The sequence below is a fragment of the Camellia sinensis genome, unplaced genomic scaffold (assembly GCF_055761805.1).
Source record: "Camellia sinensis isolate YWXY unplaced genomic scaffold, ASM5576180v1 Unanchor3, whole genome shotgun sequence".
Lineage (NCBI taxonomy): Eukaryota > Viridiplantae > Streptophyta > Magnoliopsida > Ericales > Theaceae > Camellia > Camellia sinensis.
This window is the reverse complement of record NW_028129178.1, coordinates 21,754,813-21,771,564: the sequence shown is the minus strand read 5'-3', so window position 1 is coordinate 21,771,564 and position 16,752 is coordinate 21,754,813.

Sequence of the window (16,752 nt, the reverse complement as noted above, 5' to 3'; positions counted from 1 at the left end):
CGAGGTGGGTACTTGGTTCCTTGTGGGCTACTTCCGGATGCACCGGTGAATGGGGTAGCTGTTTTTGATACGGTGGTAGTAACCATGCCCACATCAGAAGATCTTGCAGCTGCATCACCACTGGTGGTCGCATTCGAACTGCGGGAAAACGCCCTCCTGGGCTGCTCCTTCTCCTGGTCAAAAAGGCCCTGCTTCATAGCGTCCTCGATCTGTACTCCCATCTCATGCAAATCTGAAAAGGTAGGGAAGGGGAGAACGATCATTTTCTGCATTAGTTTGGGCTGGAGGTTGCACACAACCATTCGTATTTGATCCTTATCCGTTGGCCTAATGGTCATCATTGAGGCTTTGGCTCTCCAGCGGGCCACGAATTCTGAGAAGTTCTCCTTAGGCTCCTGTCTCGTCGTCTCAAGATCACGGGTCGTAATCTCAATTTGGGTATTGTATGAATATTGAGCGACGAAGGCCTCGGCCATCTCCTCCCAGCTTCGTTTTACTGAATCCTCCAATTTGGCATACCAGGTGACCGCAATACCTGACAGGGTCCTGCCAAAAAGGGAGAGCTTCTGTAATCTTGTCAAGCCCATCGGGCGCAAAACATCTGAAAACAGACTCAGGTGGACCATGGGATCTCTTGACCCATTAAAACGGTCGATGTGAGGCATCTTGAACCTGTCCGGCAGAGTTACAGCTGCGTCGGTGTACCCGTCCTCGATGCCCGGGATGGACTTTACCCCCTGAGATTTCTTGAACAACTTTTCAAGCTTGCTCAACTTCAACGCTGTGGGGTCGACCTCGAACTCGAAGGGAGAGTCCGGTAGATTGGTAGGTGTTTTGGATAGTTGAGGTAAAATTGGGGGCGGAGCTGGCCCGCCTGGAATGTCCATATCATCCCGGACGTTTGGCATCTCCCCAGGTGCTAGAGCTCCTGCTGGGGGAGGAACTTGTTGTGAAGCAGACGCGCCGCTTTGCTATTGTAGCTTGGTGATGAGCTCGGCCTGCTGAGCCATGATCACAGCCTGCTGTTTGGCAAATTCCTCCTGACGAGCAGCATCCTGCTGCATGAGTTTCATACTTTCTTGCATCTGGCGCATCATTGCCTCCATCCCTGACGTGTTCTGCTGATCCATCTGACTGGTTGGTATCTATCCCTGCAGTAGAAACTGAGACCTCAGCCTGACTGTTCACTGGTGGGGTGGATAAGGGCCGCTGACCTGGTAACTGCTGAACCGGTGATTTGTGCCCGACTAGCCCTTTTTACCTTGCCTCTGGCGAAGGAACACTGATTGCCCTTGAACTGAATCTCTAACGCAGCAAAGTCTATCAGCACAAGTTTGATGAACCTCGGGGGATATCGGAGCCTTCTGAAGCTATGGTTCCCAGACTACCTAGCAAAAGAGAAAACAGACAGCATCTTAGCCTGATTCCATCTGAACAGATACGAGCATAGTTGAATGAGTGTGCCCTCTACTGAATTCTGCCCCAAAATTCGGCCTCAAAATCTGAGTCTGATACCCACAGGTAAAGCTGACTCCCGAATACTGATAGTAATGCCCGCAGGCCTGATGCCCAGACTTACAAACTGATACATGCATTCCTGTAGAGACACACTCTAAAGCACATAACAGATAAGTGAGAGCCAAAACACCCCTATGTTGGGGTAGGGTTTCCCTGTCCTATTTTGTCAGGAACTAGGGTTTCACTACGTACGCAGTGGTTTCAAACAACCTATAAACGGGTAAGCAACCTGTCCTAGTTTGGAATGGTCACTATGGATCCGAATATGCACTAGGTCGAATGGTCAAAAGGGTGCCCCGGTAAAACCGGGGTTTGTGTTCCCATACTGGCAGAGCCCACAACCGGTCAGCCTTATGGTCATGCCTTGACAAGACAAGCTTCCGGCAAACCGTTCAGGAATAGCAGATGGCAAACGCGGTGTCCTAGGCGCACCAATGCAAATGCAATGCAAAGAAACACACAAGTGTAGTCAAAAACAGATATCACGAGTTCGAGTCAAGTTCTCTAAATCCCCAGCGGAGTCGCCAGAAACTATAGACGTCCCCGAACGCCCCGGGAGGAATGAGCTCCCGTTCCGTTCATTTGGGGTCACTATAGCTCAGGACTCTAAAATTTGTCACAGTTCTAAGTCTGAACCAAAGAGTCCAAATCCGGCAAATCGTTTTGAGAAAACAGATTTTGAAAGAAGTGCCAAACATGGACTGCTTTGCCAGATACAGAGTCGCCACCTAAATATTTTATTTCGGGAAATTTAGGAAACCCTGACTCGTTGCCTAAGGCCACGTGTCCGTCATCACCAAAGTTGCCTCGGCTCGGGAACTTGGGTACGATTGGGGAAGGTCACTTCGTGAGCACCCCCGCTCGCCCGATCAAAGATCGGCCTCTACTAACCATGATATCTATTTTTGAAAACTTTGTATGTCCTTATTCCGGTTATTCGCCTAGGTTACTATGTTATGCACACAGCATATAAGTATAGACTGGGTCGCCCGAATTGGAACAAAACATTTCATGTTTGTTTTTTGAAAGATGGTTTGCTACTCGCAAGTAGGCTTAAAATGCAGATTTAGCCACCCGCAGGTGGGCTTAGGAAAAGATGTTTTTGCCACTATCTAGTGGGCTTAAAACATTTGATGATTTATTCCAATTTAAGTAACCCAACCTTCACCCACAGGCATTCAGGCAAATATATCACATAAGCAAATAGCCTCATGGTAAGCATGCTATCATGGCATTCACTCACACGCATGCAAGGATGCTAAAGCATAAAGCTCACCGGGTACTCCAAGCCAAAACAAAAACTCATTAGAAATCATGCATGAATCCTAAGTATACAGAAATGCCTAATGCAACACATGCAAAAATGCACACTATCGCAGGCTCGGCTATTCTAAACATGGCACATGGAATGCTACAGCTAACATGTATTCAATCTTGGAATTGAAAATACAATGCAGTTAGTATGATGCGCCGAGCCCGGTGCATGCAAAACAGATGAATGAATGCAAACATGCTATCATACTGTATGCTAATTGAAATATGCCCTAATCTAACCATCATAAGCTGGTAAATAAAAGGGAGAAAGACGTGGGGTTGGAAGACATACAACACACACACGCACACTTATTACAGTTATGCCCTCGCGCAGAGAGTCCGAATAAATAATACAGTCCCGAATAAAAGAATAGTACAGTCCAAATAATACAGTCCAAATAATATACAAATTCCTAATTAATTAATCAAATTAACTAAGAAAGCTGTAAAACTGGCGTGCAAGCCAGGGACTGCCTTGCTCCTGATGAATGATGCATGTCTGGGCTGCCTTGTGCGGAAATCCACTGGGATGCCCCAATTAGCCTCTGTTTTGTGATTTTTCTTGGGAAGCGGGCCACACTCTGGAAGTTTGCTGATTCTTCATTTGCTGCAACAGAGAGCAGGAAAGGGGCATAGCAATGTATTTTCACAGATATATGCATGCCTCGATCCTCGTGCCACCAATCACGCATATCGATGCATGATGGCAGAGGAGTCGAAATGTGCAACTTAATATAGAATGAATGCACGTGTAAACACAACAAGAACCTAACTCCATCATGGGTAATCCGGAGTGTCGGTGACTGGGAATTGAGACACGTTCCGTCACTCGGAGTACGAAACACACCTCGTTTCCCGTGCTCGGGCTAACTCCTATCCCGAACACGATGCAATATGCATGATATGCATGAATGCAACTAAGATACAGCCTAGTATGCACAATGCTATGAAAATGAGATGTCTCGAAATGCGTGCACGCGGGCACGCAAACCGAGAAAATGACATACGCAATGCAAATGACATGAAAATATGATATGGGCTTGCACTAACATGAGAGAGCCTCAGCCACACTCACATAAGAGGCCGATGGATGAAAATGAAGTGCCTCGAAATGCGTGCACACGGGCACGCAAACCGAGACAATGGCATATGCAATGCAATATGGCTAAAATGGCATTTAGAATGCAACATGGACTTATACTAACATGAGAGAGCCTCAGCCACACTCACATAAGAGGCCGATGGATGAAAATGAAGTGCCTCGAAACGCGTGCACACGGGCACGCAAATCGAGGCAATGGCATATGCAATGCAATAATGGGCTTACACCAACATGAGAGGGCCTCAGCTACACTCACATAGGAGGCCATCAGATGAAAATAAGACAACTCGAAATGCGTGCACGCGTGCACGCAAACCGAGGACCGACCCTCAGGCACCTAAATGCCACTCTAATGAGACATGGCAAAGACAAGGAAAATGATATGCAAACATGCAATTCTCAGTAGCAAAATGAGGGGTAAAACAGCCCTGAAACGAGGCGAAAGTACACCCAATGCATGGAATTTCTCCCGAAATGCAAGATTAAGTACGTGAAATGGCTTACAGCTATACAAAGCATGCATAATTGATACATGGAATGAAAAGACAGAAGCAAGGCAGTCTCAAAATAAGCATTTTTGTAGTTCAAAGCATGGCCAAACAGCTAACCAAAACAGGGAAAAACTAGCATGCAAAAATGGCCCTAAATGTGAGGTTATGAAGCAACTCACAGCTGCTGACCTCAAATAGGTTAGGGCCCTTCAACAACATCGAAGAGGGGCCCAAAATAAGCCACTTTACAGAACTGTAAAAACCCCAAAAACAAACATAGATATGGCTAAGCTCTTATGCAAGAAAATGGGCCAAAAGGTGGCCAAAGAAGCAAGTGGTATATGAAAAGCCCAAACTGAAAAATTCCCTTCTACAACACTGAAGAGGGACCAAACATATGCACATTTACAGTTTATGGCAACCCCAAAATCAGTACAAAAACATGCTAGAAATGCAATGCAAAATGAGGCTCAAAAGTGGCTATAACATGAGGTATACAAAGCATTCACCAAAAGAGCAAAGACCATTAATAAAACATGTTAATAAGGTCAAAATAAGGCCACTTTCAGTTCTGATCATGGTCCAAAAATAGAAAAATGATAGGCTAGTGAAGCATGCAAGAATATTGACATACAAGGAGATATTGAAGCAAGTGCAATATGGGAGCCTCAAACAGTGTTGAGCCCTTAAGAAAAAGTGAAAAAAAGCTCAAAATAAGGCCACTTTCAATTAGGGCCGGAGCTCAAAACAGTAGGCATATATGGCTAAGAAATGGTGCAAAAATGAGCTAGAAAAGAGGGAAAGTCTACTTACCCTTGAAGACCAACATTTTTGTTGCTTCTTGGACCAGATTTGATGACTCTAAGCTGCTGGAATCCCTTCCTTTGCTGCTGGAATCCCTTCCTTTGCTGCTGGAATGGAGTGGTGATGGTAGAGCTTGAAGATGATGAAGAAAATGGAGCCAAAACTTGAAGGAAATGGAGTGATATGTATGTATATCCTCAAGCCAATTCTTGTAACCCTTTATCTTGAGTTGGGAGGCCAACTATATAGGCAAGAGAGGGAGATAAGGGTCTAGGCAAAAGTGGAGGGAAATGAGGCCTCTTTTCCCTCCAAAAGGGTCCCCCAGATATAGATATTTTCGGGGGAAAACAAAGGCACAGCTGGAATGTACTCCGCCTGAACAAGCAGGCCGGCCTGACATTTTGGCTGCAGGTGGCCGGCCGTACACTTCCCTAGGATGAAGCCCCAGAAGTTAGCTTTCCAATGGCGCAAACCTTGCATTAAAATTCCTCCTGTAGAAAACGTTATACCCTTTTCCGTGAAGTCGCGCAGATTCGGTCCAACCAGACTTCAACCAACCACATCCCCCCACCCCGGACTTGGACTTGGGAGATTCTTGAGTAAAAAATGAAGCCCCGGAAGTAAGCTTTCCAATAGTGGTAGCCTCATATCATAATTCCTCTTGTGCAAAGAGTTACGCCCGTTTCGGTGAAGCCGCGCAAATTTTTCTCCTTCCCGGATTCATGCTAAACCACTTTTGACCAAAAAGAAGTTGGATTTTCAGCAAAATTGCTGGCCTCCCACCCTCCTAAAAGCTTTCTAACAGTGAAAATAAGGTCTCCACCAAAAATGAGCCCAAACCGATGCAAAATGAAGTTTCGGGGGCCAAAACGCGCAGCCCGAGGCCCCGAAAACTGGCTGTTAGGCACCGGGAGTGGTGTTCGACCACGAAGTGGGTCTCTCAGACCTCAGTGTCCCTCAAAAGGGAGTAAAAATAAAGTATGCCAAAAATCAGAGCAAACGGAGATGGTTAAGCGGTCCCGAACCGAGGCACACGGCCAACGGTCCCGAAAAACCGGAAACCGGACTTCGAAATGGGCAAAATGGCCTATAGCCACAAAATGTAGCCCACGGCCACTGAGAGATGGTCTACGGGACCTCTCCCTCCCGTCAGGAAAAGAAACAGAGAAAACCGAGTCTGGTTCGCAAACCGAGACAAGGCACAGAAGAGGGTTCGGAAATCCGGAGGCAGGGCTCACGGCCGCGACTCTGAGACTTCTGAACGAGCACATTATGCAACATCACCAAGCGCCCAATTGGTGACGTCTGAGTCTTAAGGTCGGTCAAAAATGGGGTGTCTACACACAGTTCGCTCGAGCGTGGGACGCCCCGCTCGAGTGTTAGACACAGACTCGAGCTTGAGCGTGAAAAGCGCCACTCGAGCGTCAAATGCACATTTCCAGAAGTTCTGCAGACGAAGGTCCCCGCTCGAGCGTGAAAGTGGACGCTCGAGCATCCGATGACCTGCAGGAAAAATACTGAAGACTGAAGAATCCTGCTCGAGCGTCGGAATGCCTGCTCGAGCAGAGGGTAAATGCAAAAGGTCCCGCTCGAGCGTGAAAAGCCCCGCTCGAGCGGAGAGGCCAAATCTGGGCATTAACTCTTTGTTTCTAAACACAACCAACTGTTTCAAACGTGCCCAACACATCCCAAAACTCAAATGCAAAGAATTAAAGGATGAAAATACGATACAGAAAACAACAATCATCCGTGGAACCGAGTCCAGAATACAATAAACAGAGAAGGGAAAACCGAGATCGCTATAGAATTGCTGGCTTTTCTATGGAGAGTTACTAGTGAAAGAAATGAAGTTGAAATGGAAATGTCGAAACTTTCCACATTGATACCCCAACTTTATATGGAAAAAATGAACCTACCTTTCAGGGTAAACGCCAAGAATGTGGAAAAAATGAACCTACCTTTCACGATAGAAGCCACTCCCTCTCTAAAGTTGGGTAACAATCTCTACATCTCTGTCTTTTTTCCTAAGAATTACAATGGATCAGAAAGTTCTTTTTTCTCAACAACCACCACAATCCAAAAAATCCTCAAAATTTTTTGGGTTTCTTCGATCCATTTTTGGTAGCTGAGGCGGGATTTCAATCCAGCACGTGGCCAGTGCAAATCCTCCTACAGATTTGATCATAATTTATATGGATTTATACTTATCTTTAATAAATATTTAAGATAATTACACTTTGGCCCAGTTTTCCAATATAACTATATAAATAAATTAATCCCTAATTAAATTACACTCTATCGTATACCAACAGAAAATTAATTATTTATTTTTACTACCACACCCATTATAAAATTAGATTTTGTATTTATTATCATTTATTTAATAATATATCATCACATACAACCATAATAGTAGTATAAAATTTAAAGGACGACATAAATTTTCGGGTTGTTACAACTGTAAAGATTAGGCTCTATGAATTGCTTGCTTTTCTATGGAGATTTACTAGTGAAAAAAATGAAATTGAAATGGAAATGTCTAAACTTTCCACATTGATACCCCAACTTTATATTAAAAAAATGAACCTACCTTTCAAGGTAAATGCCAAGAATATGGAAAAAATGAGCATACCTCTCACGATGAAAGCCACTCGCTCTCTAAGGTTTTGTAACAATTTCTACATCTCTGTCTTTTTTCCCAAGAATTATAATGGATCAGAAAGTTCTTTTTTCTCAACAACCACCACAATCCAAAAAATATTCAAAATTTTCTCGGTTTCTTCAATCCATTTTCGGCAGCTGATGAGGGATTTCGATCCAACACATGGCCCTCGCGAATTCTCCCACAGATTTGATCATAATTTCTATGGATTTGTACTTATCATTAATGAATATTTAAGATAATTACACTTTGGCCCAGTTTTCTAATATAACTATATAAAAAAATTAATCCCTAATTAAATTACACTATATCTTATACTAACAGAAAATTAATAATTTATTTTACTACCACAGCCATTATTATTATTGTTGTTGTTGTTGTTGTTGTTGTTTATTTACTCATATTTTTATATTTATTTATTTACTATCTTTAATTTTAATTTGGCCCAACTAATATTATAATTCCGGTTGTTGTTGTTGTTGTTGTTGTTGTTGTTGTTGTTGTTGTTTATTTACTCATATTTTTATATTTATTTATTTACTATCTTTAATTTTAATTTGGCCCAACTAATATTATAATTCCATATTTCTATTAATTCGGCCCCAAATAATAATCCTTATTTAATCTTATATTTTATAATCCAATGCAAAATTAGATTATGTATTTATTATTATTTATTTAATTATATATCATCGCATACAACCATAATAGTAGTATAAAATTTAAGGAACGACTTAAATTTTTTGGTTGTTACAACTGTAAGGATTAGGCTCTATGAATTGCTTGCTTTTCTATGGAGAGTTACTACTGAATGAAATGAAATTGAAATGGAAATGTCTAAACTTTCCACATTGATACCCCAACTTTATATTAAAAAAATGAACCTACCTTTCAGGGTAAATGCCAAGAATATGAAAAAAATGAACCTACCTTTCATGATAAAAGCCACTCCCTCTCTAAAGTTTTGTAACAATCTCTACATCTCTGTCTTTTTTCCCAAGAATTACAATGGATCAGAAAGTTCTTTTCTCTCAACAACCACCACAATCCAAAAAATACTCAAAATTTTCTCAGTTTCTTCGAACCATTTTCGACAGCTGAGGCAGGATTTTGATCCAACACGTGGCCATCCCGAATTCTCCCACAGATTTGATCATAATTTATATGGATTTGTACTTATCTTTAATAAATATTTATGATAATTACACTTTGGCCCAGTTTTCTAATATAACTATATAAATAAATTAATCCCTAATTGAATTACACTCTATCGTACACTAATAGAAAATTAATTATTTATTTTACTACCACACCGATTATTATTATTATTATTATTATTATTGTTGTTGTTGTTGTTGTTGTTGTTGTTGTTGTTGTTATCAATATTATTATTTATTTACTCATACTTTTATATTTATTTATTTACTGTCTTTAACTTTAATTTGGCCCAACTAGTATTATAATTCCATATTTCTGTTAATTTGGCCCCAAATAATAATCCCAAATTAATCCCATATTTGATAATCCAATGCCAAATGTGATTTTGTATTTATCTTATTTATTTCATAATGTATCATCACAGACAACCATAATACAAGTACAAAATTTAACGGACAACTTAAATTTTTGGGTTGTTACACCTGTAAAAATTTAGCTCTATAAATTGCTTGCTTTTCTATGGAGAGTTACTAGTGAAGGAAATGAAATTGAAATGGAAATGTCAACTTTCTATAGTGATCCCTATAGCGGTCCCGGTTTTCCCTTCCTTTGTTTTTTGTATTCCGGACTTGGTTCCGTGGTTATGTTGTTGTCGTATTCTCATTTTCATCCGTTACTCTTTGTATTTGAGTCTTGGGTTATGTTGGGCAGGTTTGAAACAGGTTGGTTGTGTTTGGAAACCTAGAGTTGATGCCCAGATTTTGGCCTTCACGCTCGTGCGGGGCTTTTGACGTTCGAGCGGGCCCTTTGTTTTTTGTTTCTTCGCTCGAGCGGGCGTTTTGACGCTCGAGCGTGGTTTTTCATCTCTCAGCATTTTTGCTCTGTAGGTCGTCGTACGCTCGAGCGGGAGTTTTGACGCTCGAGCGGGACCTTTCGTTTTTGTTCCTCCGCTCGAGCGGGGACCATGGTCTGCAAAACTTCTGGAAGTGTGCATCCGGCGCTCGAGCGACGCTTTTGACGCTCGAGCGTGAGTCTGTGTTTGACGCTCGAGTGGGGAGTTCCACGCTCGAGCGGGGCGACTCTTATTTCAATCCGAAAATTGACATTTTGGATCACTTTTTGATTTTCTTTCTCTCTCCTACTTTTTCAAAACCTCCATTGGAGAGAACCTCACTCTAAAATTCCAACTTCTCTCTAGGGTTTGATCTAGTAGGATTGATCCTTTACCCTTGGGCCTTTGTAAAAAGTGTTGATCTCGTTGTGGGCTACATTTTGATCCGAAAATCTTGGGATTTGGAGCATCTCGAAATTCTTCATATTCTCCCTTTGAGCTCTGAATTTGAGGTAGGGATAACTACTCACTCTTATGGTGTTTGACATAAATTTTTAGTCATTTTGATATAATGTTGATGTTGGGCAATTTTGGGTGTTAGAGTTTCAAAAGGAAAAGAGGGATTTTGTTATTTTGACCCACACTTGTGTATTTTGGGTCGTAAAATGAGGGTATTGTTGATATTGTAGATATTTTATAGCGATCCCGGGTTTACCCTTGTTGAACAGTGATCCGGACATGTGTCTGTGGATGTTGGTAGTTGATTATTATCTTGTTTACATCCTTTTTACTTCGTATTTGAGTTATAGGATGTGTTGGGTAGGTTTGTTATGGGTTGGTTGAGTTTAGAAACCAAAACTAGTTGCCCAGCTTTTTGGCCTGTCCGCTCGAGCGGGTCTTCTTGCGCTCGAGTGGGGATTACACACTTCCAGTATTTCGTGTCTCTGCAAAACTTCTGCAGATGTGATTTTTACGCTCGAGCGGGTTTGTTTACGCTCGAGCGGTGGCGCTCGAGCGGGTCTGTGGGCGCTCGAGCAGGTAGTACTTCCAGAGTATAAGTTCTGGGAGGGGGAAATCCACGCTCGAGCGGACTGGTTTTCGCGCTCGAGCGGAAGTGCTTTATTCTTGTGTCTTGGCGCTCGAGCGGGCCTTATTGCGCTCGAGCGTGTCCAGATTTTTGTTCTTGGCGCTCGAGCGTCGTGTTCTCCGCTCGAGCGGGTCATACGTATATGAGTTATCCGCTGGGTGATTTTAAATCACTTTTTACATTTCTTTCTCTCTCCTACTTTTTTCTAAAAGCTATTTTGAGAGCTCCTCTCTCTCAAATCGTGCCTTCTCTCTAGATTTTGATCTAGCTAGGGTGAGTTCCTCACCTTCGGTCTTTGTAAAAGTCGTGTTGATCGTCGAGGGCGTCATTTTGATCTGAAAATCTTGGTCTTTGGAGCACGTTGGGTTTTGTCATCCTCTCCTTTGGGGCTCCGGATTTGAGGTAGGGATATCCTACTCCTCTCTATGGATTTTGTCTTTAAATTTTAGTATTTTGAGATGTTGGGGTTGGTTTGGTAATTTTGTGAGAGTTTGGGGCCTTTGTGTAATTTTACAAAAGTTGGGGTTTTATTCGTAATAAACCTAGGTGCATGTTTGGCATAGAGAAATGGAATAAATGTTGAATCATTGATGAAATGGAACCTTAAGGGTTGTAATGTTAATTATGGAAAATCACCTAATTACATTGTTGATTAATTGGGATAATTAATTGTGAGAAATGAGGTTATGAAATGGAATGGTTGAGATTGGGAATGCATGGGGTTAAAGGGTGCAGTTGAATTATTTATCACTCACCAAAGTGAAATGTTGATTTAATATCCATTTGTGCATTTATTTCCTATTTAGAAATAACTACTTTGGGCTATCGGTGGAGGATAGTCGTGATTGTTGTAGACAATGCATGATGATTAGGCAAACTAAAACTAATCGATTGAATGTGTCATAGAGTATGACGGTGGATTGAATACATTAAATTTATGTATTGATTGATTGTGTATAGAACCCTTGTGTTTATATGCATTGTGTGTAGAGGAGGAGATGGGGGATGTACTCCGCGGTTTAGGGGAAGATGGGGGATGTACCTCTAAACCGGATAGTGTTGGGAGAAGATCGGGGATGAACTCCGTAGACATAGCTCATATGCTTGTCTAGAGAAATGAAGGTAGAGCTCATATGCTTATCTTTGAGAAGTGTAGATACAGCTCATATGCTTGTCTAGAGAAGTGAATATAGGGCTAATATGCTTATCTTTGTGAAATGTGGATATAGCTTATAGGCTTATCGGTGAATGTGGGATATAATTGTTATACATATCTGCTGAAATGGTGATGGAGCTAATATGCTTATCTATTGAAAAAGGGAAAATGAAAAGTAACTTGGACTCATAAGTCGTATGACATAAAACGTGATTTATGTGGATGTATCAGTGTTGGCCATCTATCAATTGCTAATCTTTTAGTCATTGTTCATGGTTGGCTTAGTGTATTTCTACTGGGCTGTGGCTCACCCTATATGGGAATATCATTTTCAGGTGCAGGTAGCATGCCACCTCCATGGACGTAGCTTGGGAGGCTAGAAGCAGGCGGATTCTTTTGTTGTTTTATTTTGATGTATTACATGTAATCTCAAGCCAAGGGCTTAAACTGTAAATGAGTTAGCACTCTTTTGTTGTAACCAAGTGTTAACTTGGAAAGCTGTAAGCCCGTAGGGCATTTGCTTTTGTTGTTAACATGTAATACGCTTGTAAGAAACTACCCTGATGAATAGAAGAATGTTTATCTTTATTACCAATTCATGTCTTTATTAATGGGTTTAATGTTATTTTTTTTAGGGCGTTACAACTTGGTATCAGAGCGTACCGGGTTCGAATACTTTGGGTACGTGGGAAGTGATTAGTATCACAATAGGTTTGTCTCGCTTGATAGAGACTTAAATGTAGTGTCATATGCTACGTGCTTAATTGATAACATGTTTATGTGACTATGTGGGTATGGGATTTAATTTCTAGGATGTTGATTGGATCCTTGGGTTTCTGGGAGTCTTGTTGGAAAAGCACTTGATCAATGCTGTTTCTAACCAGAACTCTAGTAACGCCTCGGGACTATCATTATCCGGAAAAGCACTTGATCAATGTGTTTATGTGATTACGTGGAGTGAATTACTGTTGTCCATGCATTAGGACGTGAGTGTTTAGTTTCGGAACATTTATGAATGTGCTAACGTTCTGTATTACCTTTATTAGGATGTCAGGACGAGGAAGAGGTGCTAGGCGTGGCAGACCTGCGAGGCAGGAAGTACCGTTACTGGGTGAGATTCCGGCAGTGCAGGATGGAGTTGGCCAGGCCAATGTGGCCAAGCCAGCGGGTCAGCAGGCTATGGGTGCCTTGGCCAGAGAGATAGCAGGAGCTTTGGGTATTCTTAGAACTGGGAATCAGGTAGCTGAGGTAGGGCCTTCTTTCTTGAAGAGGGAGTTTTTCCGGTCTAATCCGGATGAGTTTATCGGGGATCCGAAGGAGCCACTGAAGGCTGATGAGTGGCTAGAGCAAATGAGTAAGACGTTCGAGATGCTTGGCATCGAGGACGGAGCACTGAAAGTGACCTTGGCATCCTTGCAGCTGAAGGGAGCTGCGGGTCAATGGTGGAAGTACAAGAAGGCTCGTGTTGGTGGTACTTGGGAGGCGTTTGTAAATGCTTTTCAGGAGAGGTTTTTGTCTGCAGCAGCTAGGGAGAAGCTGAGGGATCAGTTTAGCCGGCTTAATCAGCAGGGCTTGTCAGTGGTCGAGTTTGAGGCTACTTTTACCAGTCTGTCCAGGTTTGCACCTGAACTGGTGGCGTCTGAGGAACGCCGTTGCTATGAGTTTGAGCGGAAGTTGAGCCGGGGCCTCAAGTTGAGGGTTGGTGGGTCTTACATCCAGGAGTACAGACACCTAGTGGACGCTGCAGCTCATATGGAGCTCATGATGCAGGAGGAGGATGAGGGGCAGAGAGGCTCTAAGAGGAGCCAAGATGGCCAGGGCGATGGCAGGAGGCAGAGGGGTTCTAACCCTCAGCAGTCGCAGCGTGGTGTTGCTAGATCGACCTTCCCAGTGCCGAGTGCAGGCTCCGGGAGAGGTGGTCAGGGGGATTTCACCTGTTACAAGTGTGGCCAGCTGGGTCACAAGGTTTCTGTTTGCCCGCAGAAGGGTGGGGGTTAGAGAGCTGCTTCTTCTTCAGGTAGACCGCAAAGTCAGAGTTTGGGCAGGGGGCAGCCCTTGTCTTGTTATCAGTGTGGACAGCCTGGGCACCTGAAGAGGTTTTGCCCATGGTTGAGTGCCACTTCAGGAGCGTCTGGTTCTAGACAGACGTAGGGATTTCAGCCAGCTCAGTCTGTGTAGGCCTCGAGGGCCAATCCGGGAGCTTCGTCATCCCAGTCTGTGCAGTAGTCTTTTTCTCCAAGGGGTGAGCAGGTAGACCAGGGGCCTACGGGGCGCGTGTATGCTGTTACCGCGCAGGATTTAGTACCGGCTCCATCGGTAGTGAGAGGTACTTTTCTGTTTTGCAACTCGGTTGCTAGTGTGTTGATAGACACGGGTGCATCTCATTCTTTTGTATCTGCTGCATTTGCATCTGTTTTGGAATTGGAGTTAGCACAGTTAGCATCTCCTATTTGTGTGGTGTCACCTCTTGGTGGTGAGTTGATTCTGAAACAGGGTGTTAGAGGCTGTGATATAGAGGTCGCCGACTATAGGCTTCCTTTTCCGTTTGTCGTCATGCCCATGAAGGGCTTTGATGTTATTTTGGGTATGGACTGGCTATCGTCATATCGGGCTGTTATCGATTGCTACCGCCAGAGGGTCACGTTATGTACCTTGAGCGGGGAGTGGTTCCATTTCTTGGGAGACCGGGTTGGTAGTGTTTTGCCACCGGGGTATGATTCGCGAGGGCGGAGTGAGCTTAGTGTTTTACTTGCTAGCTTTGAGAGTGGTGAGTGTGTTGAGACCCAGATTGTGTTGCCGAGGGTGGTTTGTGAGTATTCGGATGTCTTTCCCGAAGATCTTGTTAGTTTGCCACCTCACCGAGAGATAGAGTTCTCTATTGATTTAGTGCCTGGCACGGCGCCGATTTCTATGGCACCTTACCGTTTTGCTCCAGCAGAGTTGGTTGAGTTGAAAGTTCAGCTCCAGGAATTGCTAGATAAGGGTTTTGTTCGCCCTAGTGTTTCACCGTGGGGAGCACCGGCCCTCTTTGCTAAAAAAAAAGATGGTTCCTTGAGATTGTGTATAGACTACCGGAAGTTGAATCGGGCTACGGTTAAGAATAAGTACCCTATACCCCGTATAGATGATTTGTTTGACCAGTTGAAGGGTTCCCGTTGTTTCTCTAAGATAGACTTGAGATCGGGTTACCACCAGTTGAGGGTCAGGGAAGAGGATATTCCGAAAACGGCATTCCGTACGCGGTATGGCCATTATGAGTTTCTGGTGATGCCATTTGGGCTTACCAATGCACCGGCAGTCTTTATGGACTTGATGAACCGGATTTTCCTGGAGTTTTTAGACCGATTTGTGGTCGTCTTCGTGGACGACATCCTTATCTATTCACCTTCAGAGGAGGAGCACGAGGAACACTTGAGAGTGGTGCTTGAGTTGCTTAGAGCCCATAGGCTGTATGCCTAGTTTGGGAAGTGTGAGTTCTGGCTAAGGGAAGTCAAATTCTTAGGCCACGTGGTATCCGGGGAAGGGGTGTCTGTTGATGCATCCAAGATTCAGGCAGTGCAAGATTGGGCACAGCCTAAGAGTGTGTTTGAGATCCGCAGTTTTCTGGGATTAGCTGGGTATTACCGTCGGTTTGTGAAAGATTTCTCCAGGTTAGCGTCACCGTTGACTCGACTGACTCGGAAGGGAGTCAAGTTTGTGTGGAGTGAGACTTGTGAAAAGTCGTTCCAAGAGCTGAAAGTTAGATTGACCACCGCTCCGGTGTTGATTATTCCGGAGAGAGGGTTGGGTTATGCGGTTTATTGTGATGCCTCACGAGAGGGTTTGGGTTGTGTGTTGATGCAAGAAGGGAAAGTGGTAGCTTATGGCTCACGTCAGTTGAAAATACACGAGAAGAATTACCCTACACACGACAAAGAGTTAGCGGCTGTGATCTTTGCCTTGAAAATCTGGAGGCACTACCTTTGTGGTGAGAGGTTCGAGGTGTTCTCGGACCACAAGAGTTTGAAGTATCTGTTTACACAGAGAGACTTGAATTTGAGACAGAGGAGGTGGATGGAGTTCATCGAGGATTATGATTTTGAGTTGCATTATCATCCAGGAAAGGCCATTGTTGTGGCCGATGCCCTTAGTAGGAAATCCATTAGTGATGTAGCTAGTATAGCCATCCGGGAATGGGAGATGTTGGGAACACTTGGTGAGTTTGATTTGCTATTGGGTGAATCTGTTGAGGCTGCGGCCTTGTTTTCTGTTGTTGCGTAGCCTACACTTGTGACTAGAGTGCTAGAGGCACAGAGAGGTGACCTTGAGGTAGAATCCATCCGAGAGATGATCTCCAGTGAAAAGGTTGAGAAGGGTTTGACGGTGTATCCCGACCTGAGTGTGAGATACCGAGACCGTTTGTTTGTGCCGGAGTCTTGCCGAGAGGAAGTACTCCGAGAGTTTCACCATTTGCGCCTTGCGGTGCATCCGGGAGGCACTAAGATGTATCGGGATTTGGGTCGCCAGTTCTGGTGGCGGGGTATGAAGAGAGATGTGGCTATTTTCGTATCGAAGTGCCTTACTTGCCAGCAAGTGAAGGCCGAGCATCAGAGGCCAGCGGGTTTGTTGCAACCCTTGCCTATTGCCGA